The sequence below is a fragment of the Geospiza fortis genome, unplaced genomic scaffold, assembly GCF_000277835.1.
Source record: "Geospiza fortis unplaced genomic scaffold, GeoFor_1.0 scaffold118, whole genome shotgun sequence".
Classification (NCBI taxonomy): domain Eukaryota; kingdom Metazoa; phylum Chordata; class Aves; order Passeriformes; family Thraupidae; genus Geospiza; species Geospiza fortis.
In genome coordinates, this window is record NW_005054380.1 from 1,200,538 (window position 1) to 1,214,754 (window position 14,217).

Sequence of the window (14,217 nt, forward strand, 5' to 3'; positions counted from 1 at the left end):
CAGCGATGCAGCCCCAGCCGGCATCCTCACCCTGCCTGATGGACTCCCTCTATTATGGGCAGTAAATTGAATCATTTTATTGTCTGGAGGAAATTTCTGCGGTTTTCCAGCCAGACCCCTGCTCTGGCGTTCGGAGAAGATGGCACAAAGATAAGGGTGCCCATACAGCCGGGCACCCCTGAGGGCACAGCACAGGGCTGGGGTTAATTGGTGGGAGAACTCTGCTGCTTCTTCTGAGACACTGCACAACCACCGAACACTGATTAAAAAAAAAATATATTTCTGAAAAGGCTGTTCGTCCACCTTCCTCCTCCTCCTCCTCATCACTGCTCCCTCCTCTCAAACTCTGCTTAGCCAAGCTTTACATACTTAGGCTTTCCAGCCTTTCCAGCCCATTTCAGGTGCGTTGTTGCTCTTCTCCCTCTTCCCTCCTTTTTATTGACTTGTCAGGCTGAGCTGTCGCCAGTGGCCATGGGCTGGGCAGCCCTGAACGCACAGCCAGGCACTGGGGAAGGCAAACACCCTCCAGCCGTGGCAGGGACCACTCCATCCATGTCTGATCTGCATTTTCCGTGTGCTTCACCACACAGGAGTGGCTGGGGCTGTGCCAGGAGTGCAGGGATTTCACAGACTTCAAATCGCTGCTGCTGCTGCCTCTGCCCTGTCTCTCTGCCTGCTCTCTCTGTAATAGCAATTCAGTTTAGCTCTTAAAAGGCAAATATTAGAGATTTACGCAGGCAAATAAGGTTGGTAATTTGGAAACCTTGATCAACTGTCAGTGTTTGGAAAAAGAAAAAAGATATCAATTATGCATACAGATACCCCATGATCATGGAATCATGGAATGGTCTGGTTGGAAAGGACCTTAAAGCCCATCCAGTCCCACCCCTGCCATGGGCAGGGACACTTTCTACTGTCCCAGGTTGCTCCAAGCCCTGTCCAACCTGGCCTTGGACACTTCCAGGGATCCAGGGGCAGCCACAGCTGCTCTGGGCACCCTGTGCCAGGCCCTCAGCACCCTCACAGAGAAGAATTTCCTAATGTCAAATCTCACCCTATTCTCTGCCTCTTTAAAGCCATTGGCAGTCTCTAAACTAATATCCAGCCAGAAATGTGGTTTATTTGATTTTAAAATCAAATTTAACTTCTTTGCAGCATTGCCAAAAGCAAGCCATGTGCTTTTCCTGAAGTCAGGTTTGGAATTTTTAGTTACAGACCTTCAGCAGCCCCATGGGCCTCTGGTGGTCCACCTGGATGCAGAAGGAGACAGCTCCCTGGAAACAGTCCTGCCTTCTCCATGACATCCTCTTTTAAAACCAATCACTTCCCTCTGGCTGAGTAGCCAAGTCTCCAGGTCCCACTCCCAGGGATTTGCAGAACTGCACAGGAAACATGGGAATGGCAAAAGAGACTGGTGCAAAGATACCATTCCCATTTTCCTTTGAGGCTCTGGGTTTACCTGTGAAATTCTGGCTATCCAGATTTTACATCCAGAGCTGACAAGATTCCTAGCCTAACTTTGTCCTTCCCATTTCAAAGCCTGTAGTTGCAGAGGCTGGGAAGGAGATGATTCAGAATCAAATAAGTTATTTGGGCATTTTTCCCCCTCAGCAGAGGAGTGCTGCTTCCTCCCCTCCTGGGTGAATCTTTCCCCTTTGAACTGTTTTTCTCACCTCCTTTCCCTGTTCAAGTCTTTGACTTACAGGGAGAATTTAGTTTCAACAATTTGCTGCAGGTTTTGTAAGGAGACCAAGGAAATGCTTGGACCAGGAGAACCAGAAAGCAGTGGGAAGCAGACCATGGATTTCTCCAGACTGTGTGACAGCATCCTGCTCTGGACATACCTGGGTGACACCCTAGACCCAGACCTCAAGGCTGGGGACCACAAATGAGGCCGGAAAAGGGGAAAACAGAAGCAAGAGCTGCTGGTTGGTCAGGTAGAGTGGCTGGAAAAAAAAACCTGTTTCCATTGTGACCACTCCAAACCATCTCACCCAGCGGGGCTGAGTAGAGCTGGAGGAGTGTTGAGGAAAGTCACTGGTATGTAGCAGCATTGCTGACTCCCTTGGAGAGAATAAATCCTCAATATCTGAGAACTGGGGGAAAGAATGAACTCCTGGCAGCTGCAGTGAGTCAAAGGAGTGACGGAGTGACCTCCTTGCCCACAGAGGTCACTGGGTGCACCCCTGCCCAGCCTCACTGTTGACACCAAATGTCATTCCTCATGTCAGAGGTGTCTCCACACCCCTGGGAGCTGCTGGGTTTTCCATGTCCTCCTTAAGAAAGTCCATCACATGTAGTCTAAGCCCATTTCTGTTCACCAGGAGCCCATATCTGCCTTTAACCAACATCATCATCAGCAGAAAGGCCTACAGAGGAAAGGATGTAAAGCCTCAGTGAGCCATGTCCCTGAAAAGAGCCATCCTGGGGTGATCCCTTTGATTTGGCCCTGAGAAATCCCATCAAAAGCTGCACTAAATTGCTGGCTCATAGGAAAATAGAAGTCATTTCATCCAGGCTTTGGGGGAGATACATCCCCCCTTCTGTATAGCATCTAGCAAGGCCACAACTTAATTGTTGTTTTGTAGATGAATGTGATATCTTCCCAATATTTTTGCCAGTGGTGGGTACTTTGAGCTTCTTTTAGTTGCAGGATACAAAACCAAGCAACATCATATCACTACCCAGTTACCAAGGTAACTGGAGAGAAAGATAGAAGCATCTGGGGTTGCACACTTTGTGATCTCCCTTCATTAGCTCATTTCTTGACATCAGCTGCTTTCCCAGCTCCATTTCTTCCTTTGCCCACAAACCACACAAGCACTGTGGATCCAAGTCTCTGCTGAGGAAGATGAGAGTGCCAAGAGGCAGAAAAACTGTTCATGAGCTATTTACCATTGGATCTGAGTTCTAGAGGGCATTTGTGCCCCTTGAAAGGGGGATGATTGTGTCACAAAGAAGGAACTGGCACTGCAGTTGTTGTCACTCTGCCTCAGTGGCCCCAAGTGTTGGGTTTCATACTCAAAACACTTCTGTGTCCAGAAGCCAAGCCATGATGTCCAGCCTTCCCCCACACCTGGCATTAATTCACTCTTGGGCTCATGGAAATGGTCCAGCTGTCAGCTGGGATTAACTCCTCCAGGATCACAGTGTCACTGCACTGGGAAGGGTGGGGTGCTAACACCAGTGCCAGAGGAAAATCCAGCTGGGAACAGACCTGATAAAGGTACAGTGACAGCAACAGCTCCCTAAAAGCAGGGTTCAAAAAGAATCCAGGTGATTAAAATACAATATAAATAAAACACCTCCGGGAGCACAAAGAGAGAAGCTCAAATGCTTCTCACAATTTGGGAACAAGATTCATCAGAGAGTTTTATAACTCATTTGATGGCAAAGTGTCAAGAGAAGCTGGTAAGTATCTAGGAAGAGATTCCTGCTTGTGACGGTGGGCAGGCCCTGGCACAGGTTGCTCAGAGAAGCTGTGGCTGCCCCTGGATCCCTGAAATATCCAAGGTCAGGCTGGACAGGGCTTGGAACAACCTGGGACAGTGGAAGGTGTCCCTGCCGATGGCAGGGGTGGAATTGGATGAGCTTTAAGATCTCTTCCCACTCAAACCATGCTGGAATTCTGTGGCCATCCTGATTATGGAGGGCCACCCTCCACACACCCTCTCTGGTTTTCAATCCTGGTCCCTGTCCTTAACTCCTGGCATTGTATAACTTGAATCACACCCAGGCACACGTCACCAAGGCTGTGCATGCACAGAGCTCAACAACCAGTGTGTCACACTTCATCACGCGTGTCCCACGCAGTGCAAAAACCTTGGTGCTGATGGAAAAGACATTCCTACTGCAGTGGAAGCCATCAGGGATTTGGGGACATTGGAGAGGAACCAGAGGGGGATCCTTACCTGGGGACTCCCAGCTGGCACCTGAGCTCCCACCCAAGTACCCAAGGATGGAAGAGCAGCTCCAGCCTTTGTCACCTGCTGGAGTGCAAGGGGTCCTGGGGCTTAATTCCTCATCCTCATCCGTGCAAATCCCACTCAGCACCCTGGCTGCACACTCTGGCTGGGGTTGGTGTCACAGGCAAGGCAGTGCTCTCTACAGGACATTATTTACGCCAAGTCATACTCGCCATAGGCTGCAGGAGCTACTGAGCCAAAGAATCCCTTGCCTGGCTCCACACCCCACCAGACACACACTAAATACAAAATTCATACTGAAAACAGCCAGCTATGGACAAATCAAGCTCAAACTGTCCCTGCCTTCCCTGTGTTGCTCTCTCCAATCCCAAAGACCTTGATAAATGTGGGAAATTTGAGGCACAGATCTTGGGTGCCTAACACAACCACACTTGCACACACACCCTTTACAGCCAGGAGTTTCCACCTCGCTCTATCCTCTGAGGGGGTGAATCACCACCCTGGGGACACCAACTCCCTGGCAGCTCAATATTCCTTGGGTGTCCCCCTCATTTCAGTCAGCTTCAGCAGATTCCAGCCTCTTGCTGCCTCCTCAGCTACACCCTGATGCTTCCAGAGGTCAGGAAGGGTGGCACGCCAGTAAGGACCACGCCACAAACATGGGAAACATCCCATGGAAAGAAGGGAGTAGCAGCCGAAGAGAGAACATAGGTGCAACCTTCTCAGTGCCCAGGGACAAGAGGCAATGGGAAACTGGAAGTTCCACCTGCACATGAGGAAGAACTTTCCTGGGCAGTGCCTGAGCCCTGAAGAGAGCCCAGAGAGGGTGTGGAGTCTCCTCGCTGGGGATATCCCAGAGCTGTCTGGACACAATATGTGCCATGGGCTCTGGGATGGCCCTGCTGGAGCAGGGAGGTGGCACCAGGTGACCACTGTGGTCTCTTGCAGCCTGACCCATTGTGAGATTCTGTGAATATTTCTGGAACAGGTTGGGTTTACCCCAGTAGCATTTCCTGGGGGTGTCAGCAAAGTGCTCACTGATCTCTGCTGGCTTCAGGGTTTGGCTGAGTGTTCATTTTTGGTAGGGTTGGTCTGGGTTGGGGACAGGCAACAGGAGCCAGCTCCATGCCTGTGACACTGCTATGCCTCAAAGATAAGCCCAGGGGACAAGTCAGGTAATATAGGGACTGTCTGTCATGCTCCCTCTGGGAGACACCTGAGGCATGCTGGATGTGCTGTGGGGAAGGAAATGGAAAAGCTGGGAATGGGATAGTCCTGTTACCCCTTTGTTAATCCCAAAAATTTTGTGTCATTGCTGAGCTCGTACCTTGTGTTTCAGAGCACACTGTCCACAGGGAAGAAGATGCTTCCTGGCCTGCTTTCCAACTTCTTTCTTTTAATAATGTTGTTTGTCTCATGCCTGCTGTTCTATCTTTCCTTTGAGAACGAAAACAAGGACAGGTCACTTGCCTTTTTGTACAAGGATCTCTCTGGACATCTCTGAGAGGGGGAGAGGGAGCAAAGGAAAAGAACCACACAAAACAAAGTGAGGGAACATTTTTAATTGGAAGTGTTTTGTTTTCGCCAGGATTTTAACTTTGGAGAGAGCCTCACAAATACTCTCTCAGGGTCCTCTGCTGAAGGGCTTTATTCTGCCGCAGGCGCCTTTCATGGTGCAGCACAATAGCTTTTGTTTCAGAAGTGTGGGGCAATGAGGACCTTGAATGCCAGAGGTCTGTATTATATCCATAACTGTAGATTTGGATGGTGGAACGGAGGTTGGGGGGAAGGTGAGAATGAAAAATTTCTCCATTGTGTAGATGGAGTCCTTCCAGCAAACACTGGCACAATAGGAAGCACATTCTTAAGAGCTGAAGCAGACTGTGGATAAAGACTCCCTCATTTTGTACATAATGGTCCCTGTGCTTTAACCTTGTACAGCTGCTATGACACCTGCTTTTCAAAGCCTTTGTGGCAGAACAAGCAGAGCTTTGTCTGCCATACACATTCTGTGCCACACATGTTAACATTTCTCTTTTTGTATTTACTTTTGTTTCCCCTACCTTCTCTCTCCCTCTTTTTTCTTCCTTCTTCTTCTTTTTTTTTTTTTCAAACATAACAGTTATGAATGAATGGCTGAAAAGTAATTTCAGCCTTGATTCCGGCATCGAGTCCAGTCTGGAAGTCTGCAGATATTGTAATGCAGAATAAAGGGCAGATATTAGACTGGGAAGTGCTGTGTTCCCTTTCTAGCAAAGCCTCAGCCTTTGTGTCTCCTTCCTCCCCCTTTCCCCCATTTCCCTCCCTTCCCAACTCTCTGGCTCTGGTTTGAAAGGACAGGCAGAATGTCCTTTCAAACATCGTCCCCTCCAGCAGGAAGAGCTGCAGGACTCTGTGGCTCTGGCTCACTCACCCCTGGGGCTCAAGGGGATTTATCTGGGAAGGAGGATGGAAGTCCAGGTCACCATTCTCATGAGGAGATGGGAAAGGTTTGCAGCACCAGAGTCCTCGAGCAGCTTTTCTTGGGCAGGGATCCAACCCTGAGCCTGCAGCACGTGGGGTGTCTGGGATCTTGCCCTCCCTGTGCCATCTGCAGCAGGAGCAGGGCACAGACATGGTGTTCTGGATCAACTCATAGCTCCCCCATTCCTAAAATTCCTTGGTTGAGAACGTGTTGGCTCCAGGGGGCAATGGGAGCAGGAAAAACTGCTCCTGATCTGTCAAGGAATAAGGGGATGATGAGTCTGACCCATGGGGCAGCTAAAATCCAGATCTGAAGTCTGATAATGAATCATATAATGACAAGGGAATTGATTGATGGTGCCACTACACAGAATTATCTGGAGTAGGGTGATCTGCCAGTGCCTCATCCTGCAGGTTGTGGATCATCTACATGAGGATTTGAGCAGCCTTCTCTGCTGGAAGGTGTCCCTGTCCATGGCAGAGGTGTGGAATGAGATGGCCTTGAGGCTCCCTTCCAAGCCAAACTATTCTGGGGTTCTCTGGTCTCTGTAGGAAAGAGGTTCTTCTCCATTTCCCTGCACAAGCAGGATCAGGACTGATAGGGGCCACCAGCATTGGCCTCCTGCTCCTCTGAGCAGCCCAGCTCCAGCTCTGGCAGAGAATTCAAGCTGGAATGAGCTGGGATGATGCTGGTCACTTTATTCTCTCATGAACACAACAGGAACCAGAGCAGGAGCAGATGACCAGAGGGAAAAACTAGTGATCCAAAGTTGGTTATTCCAAGCAGGATGCACTGCCTCTGGGCAGGACAAGTTAACAGGTCCAAGGAGCAGCAAAACCCTTAATAACCACCCCCATTCAAATTATCTGGGCTTTATTATTCCATTTGTTCTTGCGGCTTGGGAGGTTTCCTTTGGTTTGTGGCTGCAAACTTGCCCTGTTCAAAGGTAGATTTTAAGGGATACAGGGAAACATCTTCTCCTCAGTTAACCTCCTCCTTCTCAGAGCATGTGGAAGGGGTGGGGAGGATCCCCAGTGATCCAGACTCTCCACCACATTCATCTCTTTTCCAGCTCTGGTATCCCTGTGGCATGAGAGGAGACATCAATGACAGTGAGAAGCCTGGGGCAGGAGAGGTTCCCAGCTCCCAGACGCTATATTTATATTTTCCTTTTTTTTTTCAAAGGCAAAAAAGAGGCCAAAATCCGAAATGAAAGGCAGAAGCCTGGCTTCTGAAATCCCTGCTTGAGTCTCAATTTTTCATGAGAATAACCCAGACATTTATTTCATGCTTGCTTTCATTTCTAATTATTGGCGGGAAGTGCCAACCACATTCACTTGATCTTTAGCATGTTCAGACTTGTTGGGCAAGGCAAAAATCCATGGATGTATCCAGAGGACATCCACTGCCTGCAGAGTGTGAGCAGCTGGCAGGACAGCAGGCAACAACAGCTGGAGCAGGGCTGAACACCGAGCTTCGAATCTTGGATGCTGGGAGAGATCCATGGGCACAAACCCTGCCTTAGAACTGTGTTCAGCAGAGCTGCTGCCCAAACTGGGAGACTCTGCTGAGCTCCACATTCTTCCTGAAACATCCCATCCTTCCATGACCTGAATCCAGGCATTATTGCTGTTTTAAGTGTCTTTCTCATTAAACTGGTTTGGTGTGAAGCTTGGACATGGGAACCTTCCAAGTCCAGACACTGGGAGCTGAATGTGAAATAGCTGAATGAGAATGAGGAGAAATTAGATCTGCTAAAAACCAGTTCTCAAGGTTTTCTCAGGAATCTTTAGCAAAGGATGCACTGGACTGTGCTGCACAAGGGTTTGCTGGAAGGGAGGTGTGAATCCCAGAAAGCTGAATTTCAGTGCATCCTCAGAAGCAGGAATTCTTCTTCATTTAAAAAAAAAGAGGGAAAAGAGCCAGAGTGGGTGCAACTCACCCATTCAATATTCATCCCTCCTTCATGTCAGACCCCCACGTTCAGTTCACGCCTCCATCTCTCAGCTGTTAATGGAGCAGGAGACAATTCCAGCACGGAGCCATTGGGAGCATAATCCTGCCATTTGAAGGCACATAAAGGCACTTCATAGCAGCAAGTGTCAATAGCCACTCCCCTATTGATATAACATCCCTTCCCTCCTCCATAAACTCCGGCTGGCAAAGAAAATAAACAAGGGTTAGATGAAATCTAACCCCAGCATAGCTATAAAAGATGCTTCATAAAAAATAATAAAATAAACCAGCCCACAAAAAAAGTGATGTTTAATCTGCTAATTCATGCTCAGGGCCCTGCTTGTTGTTTAGGGAGTGTGTGCAGAGAGCAGCTTGGATTCGGGACAGGGGGAAAACACAGCTCAGATCCTCCACCACCAAAGCTGCTGGGAGACCTGGCAGACACCAGATAAAAGATTTAGTGGGAAGGGGAAGAAGCTGAAGCTGAAGAAGCCCTTAATCCCCAGTCTCACTGCAGAGCACTGGACATCCCTGCATCCCATGCAATGTTTGCCTCCCACAGCAGCAGTGATGTACTGCCAGAGGAATTTGGGAGGGAACCAAAAGCCAGCTTGCTGCAGACATAGAGCTCACCCTGGGGCTTGCTGCAGCCTCAGCTGGGACCCCAGAGATGCCCCACTAGATTTGCCTCTTCCATCCCACCTCCCTGGCAGTAAAAAGGAAGAACTTAGGCACCTAAATCAAGAAACACAGATCACAAAATCTCTCCTTTGGCAGCTGAGGTTCTGATAGCCTAGAATCCTTGCAAGAGTACATGTGCAAGGCTGTCCCACCCTTGGAAGTGTCCAAGGCCAGGCTGGATGGAGCTTGGAGCACCCTGGGATAGTGGAAGTTGTCCCTGCCCATGGCAGGGGTGGGACTGGATGAGCTTTAAGGTCCCTTCCAACCCAAACCATTCTGGGATTCTATGCAAGGGCTGGCCAGTCCTGGGGCAGTTCCTAGGAGCATCTCAGGAGAAGGTCTGACCTGCTGGGAGGAGGAGGGCTGGACACCCCTTCCCTAATCCACCTGAGTGGGCTTATCCCCCACAGTGCCCCAGCCCAGGTAACTGTAGCCAGCAACATCCCTGAGATGTGAGCACCAGCCTAGGAATCCTTAGGGAATCTGGGATCCTTGGGGTTTTTCAGATCTAACCTCTGCCTGCCTCTCTGTGCTCCTCAGGAAAACAGGAACCTGGAATGTTTTTGATATTCCCAAGCTTCCCTGTTGCCACACAACTCCCTGCACTGGCTGCAGGGATTCTCTTGGATATCAGCCATCCCACTCCACCTGGGAGAGGTTTAGTCCCCACACAGAGCTCATGAAACCCATCCTGAGACCCACATCAGGCAGGGGCCTGATGAATATGGAGCATCACCAGATTTGTGCCCTTTTCTGGATCTGGGATTGGGATTTGGGAGAAGAGTCCAGGCTCTGGAAAATTACAGACCTCCCCAAGAATCCTTGCAGAAGTTTAATCTCCTTCCTGCCCATCATCCTGGAAGTTTTTCAGAAGGCCTCTCCCTTTGTTTCTAAGAGCTGAGGTTTTTTGGGAGGCTCCTGGTGTCCTGTATGGGCAATAGAACATCCTGAAAGAAAAAAATAACTACCAAAAAAAAAGTAAATTACTGCAAAACTGGGAAAAGGCACCTTGGATGCCCTGGTGGAGCACAAGGATGTACTTAACTTGCATGGAAGCAACCCAGAGATGTGAGGAGGGGCTTCAGAGGCCAGGGAGGGTGTGAGGCAGTGGTGACTTGGCCGTGTCCAGTTTTTCCACGGGTCAAATGAAAGATGATTTGCAAAAAAGGAGCCCCTGATTGGTTAATGAACATCTCTCAATTTACAGCAGCAGAATGCTGGGTGCCATCAAATGCAAGCCCAAGTTAAAGCTATGACTGCTTTAATAATCAATGACTGCAGAGTATTTAAAAAAACAGCGAAGCTTTCAGGGGCTTAAGACTTATTGCTCGCATTTTCTCAGCTTTCTTAAAGAAAAAAGGGGTGTTGTAGAAAATGGTCAAATTTATCATTTATAGCAAAATATTAATGTAGCAGCAGGAGACTTGATGTGGCCATCTATCTCCAAGCATTCAGACTTCAAAGGAAGCATAAACACGAAATTAATGGTTTGTCTAGTGTAAAGGAAAAATAAATGCAAATGTAGCCTCATTAATACCAAGTGGGTGACTTCTTGGTTTATGGGGTTTGGATTGATTTTGTCAAAGGCCAATAGATTTATTAAAAATGTCTTTTAAATTTAGCATCCCTATACCCATTAGTTGAAAGAAATAAAATTCTCTGCAATCGCCACCACCTCTCCTCCTCCTCTCCCCCCCCTCCCTGGATGTTGTTTTACCTAAATAAAGTTCCTGCATTAGGACTCACTTTGCCCTGAAATATGTCTCTTGTAGGAGCTGCTATAAACGTCAGCATTTTCCCCGGCATTGGTTTATGGGCAGAGTGAATTTTAATGGCATCGTAATCTCGCTGCAATCAATTGTGCTCCATGGGAGGGGAAACCTCGGGGAGTGGCCATTAACCACAGCTCTGCATCACTCCAGGCCTCAGGAGCTTCCAAAGGGATTTTTTCCCCTGTGGTTTTTTTCCATACCTGCTCACCAAATGTGTGTTCTGGGCTGTTTCATCCCCTTCCCCATGGCTCCATGCGGGCTAGGAGGATGCTTACTCCTCAGGGTGAGGTTCTGGCTGGGACATCTCACATTCATCCCCAACCCACCAGAGGAGGATGGGATGTTTCCCAGGTGTCCCAGGGATAACAATGGCAGCTGGTGGCTGCTGCTCCTTGAGTGACAGAGTGGCTGAGCTGACTTAACCCCCCCAATGAACCCTGTCCCAACACATTCCATCACCTGCATCAAGGCACATCCCCAAAACCAGAGGCTGAGGCACAGCATGGAGGTTTATTTAGGAAAATACATAATACAACCTTATAGTCCCTCATCACATATTTTTGGGTGGCTGCTGGGCTCAAAATCACAATGCACTGCTCCAAAAATCATTTGGAAGTTGTCCTGAACCACAATTCTTTGGTTAATTTGTTCAGGCCATCTTTAAGAAAGGACTTTCTTTAGAAAGGTGTTCCCACACCTCTATGGAAAAATGGGACTGTGTCATGGGAGAGAAAGAAAAGGAGAGCAAAAAGATCTGGGCCCCAAGGATGTGATGGATTGAGTAAAGATGAGAAGAGGAAAATGTGTGAGAACAAATCTAGGCTGGGAGGGAAGAGATCTAAACTCAGAAAAGGCCTGGAAATGAGAAATTTGAAATTCCTGTGAACAGAGGGGATGAAATGTAAGGGAGACAAATCCCAGATCCCAGAATGGGCCAGGCTGGAAGGGACCACAGTGAGTCCATCTGGTGCCACCTCCCTGCTCCAGCAGGGCCACCCCAGAGCCCATCGCACACATTGTGCCCAGACAGCTCTGGGATATCCCCAGTGAGGAGACTCCACACCCTCCTTGGAATCATTACACTCACCACCCAGAAAAACACAATGTGGTTTATATTGCCCTGGAAAAAAAAAAAAGTATTAGATTACCTAGGAATTGAAGTTTTACAGCCACCTGTACACTGGGTTAAAGATTGCCAAGGGATGCACCACCTGCAACCCAGCACAAGATGCCACTTGGGCACAGTGATTTATTCTGGAATTCCTGGCAACTCCAGATTTGCAAATTTTCTTTCCATCAAAATACAGGATGTAAATAGATATTGGGCTCTAGAGACTGTACTGCAAGAAGCAATGGTATATTTGGAATATAGGTGGAGACCCTTTGAATCCAATTGATAGTGCAGGATGAATCCAGTCAGAATCATGCTCTCAGGCAGACACAGGAGACATGGATGTTGGGCAATAATGGGATAATTTAAAAATGAAAACTATCCCATAAAAACTATCAAAAAAGAAAAAAAACCTGTATGCAAATGCATTTATTACAAGAAATAATGAAAAACTACAATCTGAAGCTTTGTTAAAACCAGAAATATTTTCAGGGCAGAAGCCCCTGAGTATCCACAGCCTACCTGGCAAAGGCCCCCGTGCCTTTGCCTTTCCCTGCCTGGTGTGTGAATTCCTAATAAAAGTGACCCTATCTGCTGTCACTATCCATGCATAAATCTCAGGGCTGACAGCGATTAGCACAAGACAAACGGTCAGAAAACGTAACACTCTCCTTGACCTAGAAATCATCAATTCAGGAAAGCCTCTGCAAACAGCCTGGAACCTGTCAGCAGGGCTGGGAGGGGAACAAGTCTCCCAGCTCATTTAAATCTTGTGGATGCAAAATGTTTGTCCTACACAGGCAGGTCGAAATCAAACCCAAATAAGAGCAGAAAACAGCACAAACCACACACAGGTGCTTTGTTTCCTCCTAGCAGAAGCAAAATATTTATGGGAAAAGAAACCTGATTAAGTTCTCATTTGCATCCGCATCCAAATGCAAACTCAGCTTCATGGGGATGTTTTAAACTGGAAATGCCATTGCAGCCTGTGCAGAGCAATTCCCAAGTCACCAACACAAGCCAGAGCTGACCCTTCCATGGAAATCTTCCTGGCCGGGCTTTTCTGAACACACAGAAGAGCTCAGGAAGGAGCTGGACCCGTTGGGAAAATGCTTCTTCTTGTGCTTGTAGTGCTCTCTGCCTTGTAGCAGAGAGGAGGGATCCTCACTGAGCCCACCCAGTTGGGAATGGGTGTCTCCAGTCCTCCCTCAGAATCAGAATGCCAAGATTTTGGCACAGCCAGAGCACAGTTCCCAAAAAAAAAAAAAAAACAAAACCAAAACCGAAACAGAAACAAAAACAAAAACAAAAACAAAAGCAAAGCAAAAACAAAAACCCAAAAGCAAATGGTTAGATAATGGTTAGATAAGGGCTAGGCCCAATCCTCCTCCCCCTCCACCAGATTTGTGTTGCCCCTCAAAGGGACCGTGGAAGAATTTGGGTGTCTAATGGAGGAAGGACTCAATGGCAAGGAAAATCTGAGTGCACAAGGAATGCCAAATCCCCTAGGGGTAACCCAGCAAATGAGGAGGGCTGTGTGCTAATGAAGCATTAGGGTGGAACAATCCCTTCTCCCGTGTCAGCTGTTTCCTGGGAAGTGTGCCTGGTGTGAGCAGTGCCCACAGCTCCATGGATCTAGCCAGCCCCAAACATTCCACACCCCTGGCACCCACCTCACACCTCCCACTCTGGCTTTCAGGAAAAATACCACATTCCAGGAGTTCAGGGCACAGCACCCCCTGTACAGAGCCAAGCACTGGAGCAAGGAGAGATGGATGGTGTCAGGGATGGGGTCAGGAAAGCCACCACCTCGTCCTGCTGGAGCACAGGGACAGCTCAATCCTCCCCATACAAACTGGGATCCTGGGTGCATTGGGATTCTCCAGCCTTGCTGATACAACTGTCCCTGCAGGCAGCACTGAGACACCAGCCAAGACTACCCTTGTCCCCATTTTGGGATGGACTCAAACCTTTGGAGCCACAGCAGCTCTAGATCTGGAGACAGCACCACAGCTCAGCTGAGCCTGCTGGGCTGCCTCTCCCTCTGTGCCCTTCCAGCTCCTCTGGAGTCATAATCAGCCCTTGGAGCAGGCACTGAGCACCAGAAAGCTCCCAAACTGGAGTTCTTTATGAGAGCCTTTTTGTCTGGCTGCAGAAGGAGCCAGTCAATACCTCAGGCTGCTGCTTCTCCTCCTTCCCCCAGTGCTCCAGGGCCATTTCCTGGTGCCCATACTGGCAGCAGAGGATTCTGCTGCTTTTCCCCTTCTCATTTCTCCTTTCTGACAGAGCTCAGGAAAAATCATGAAT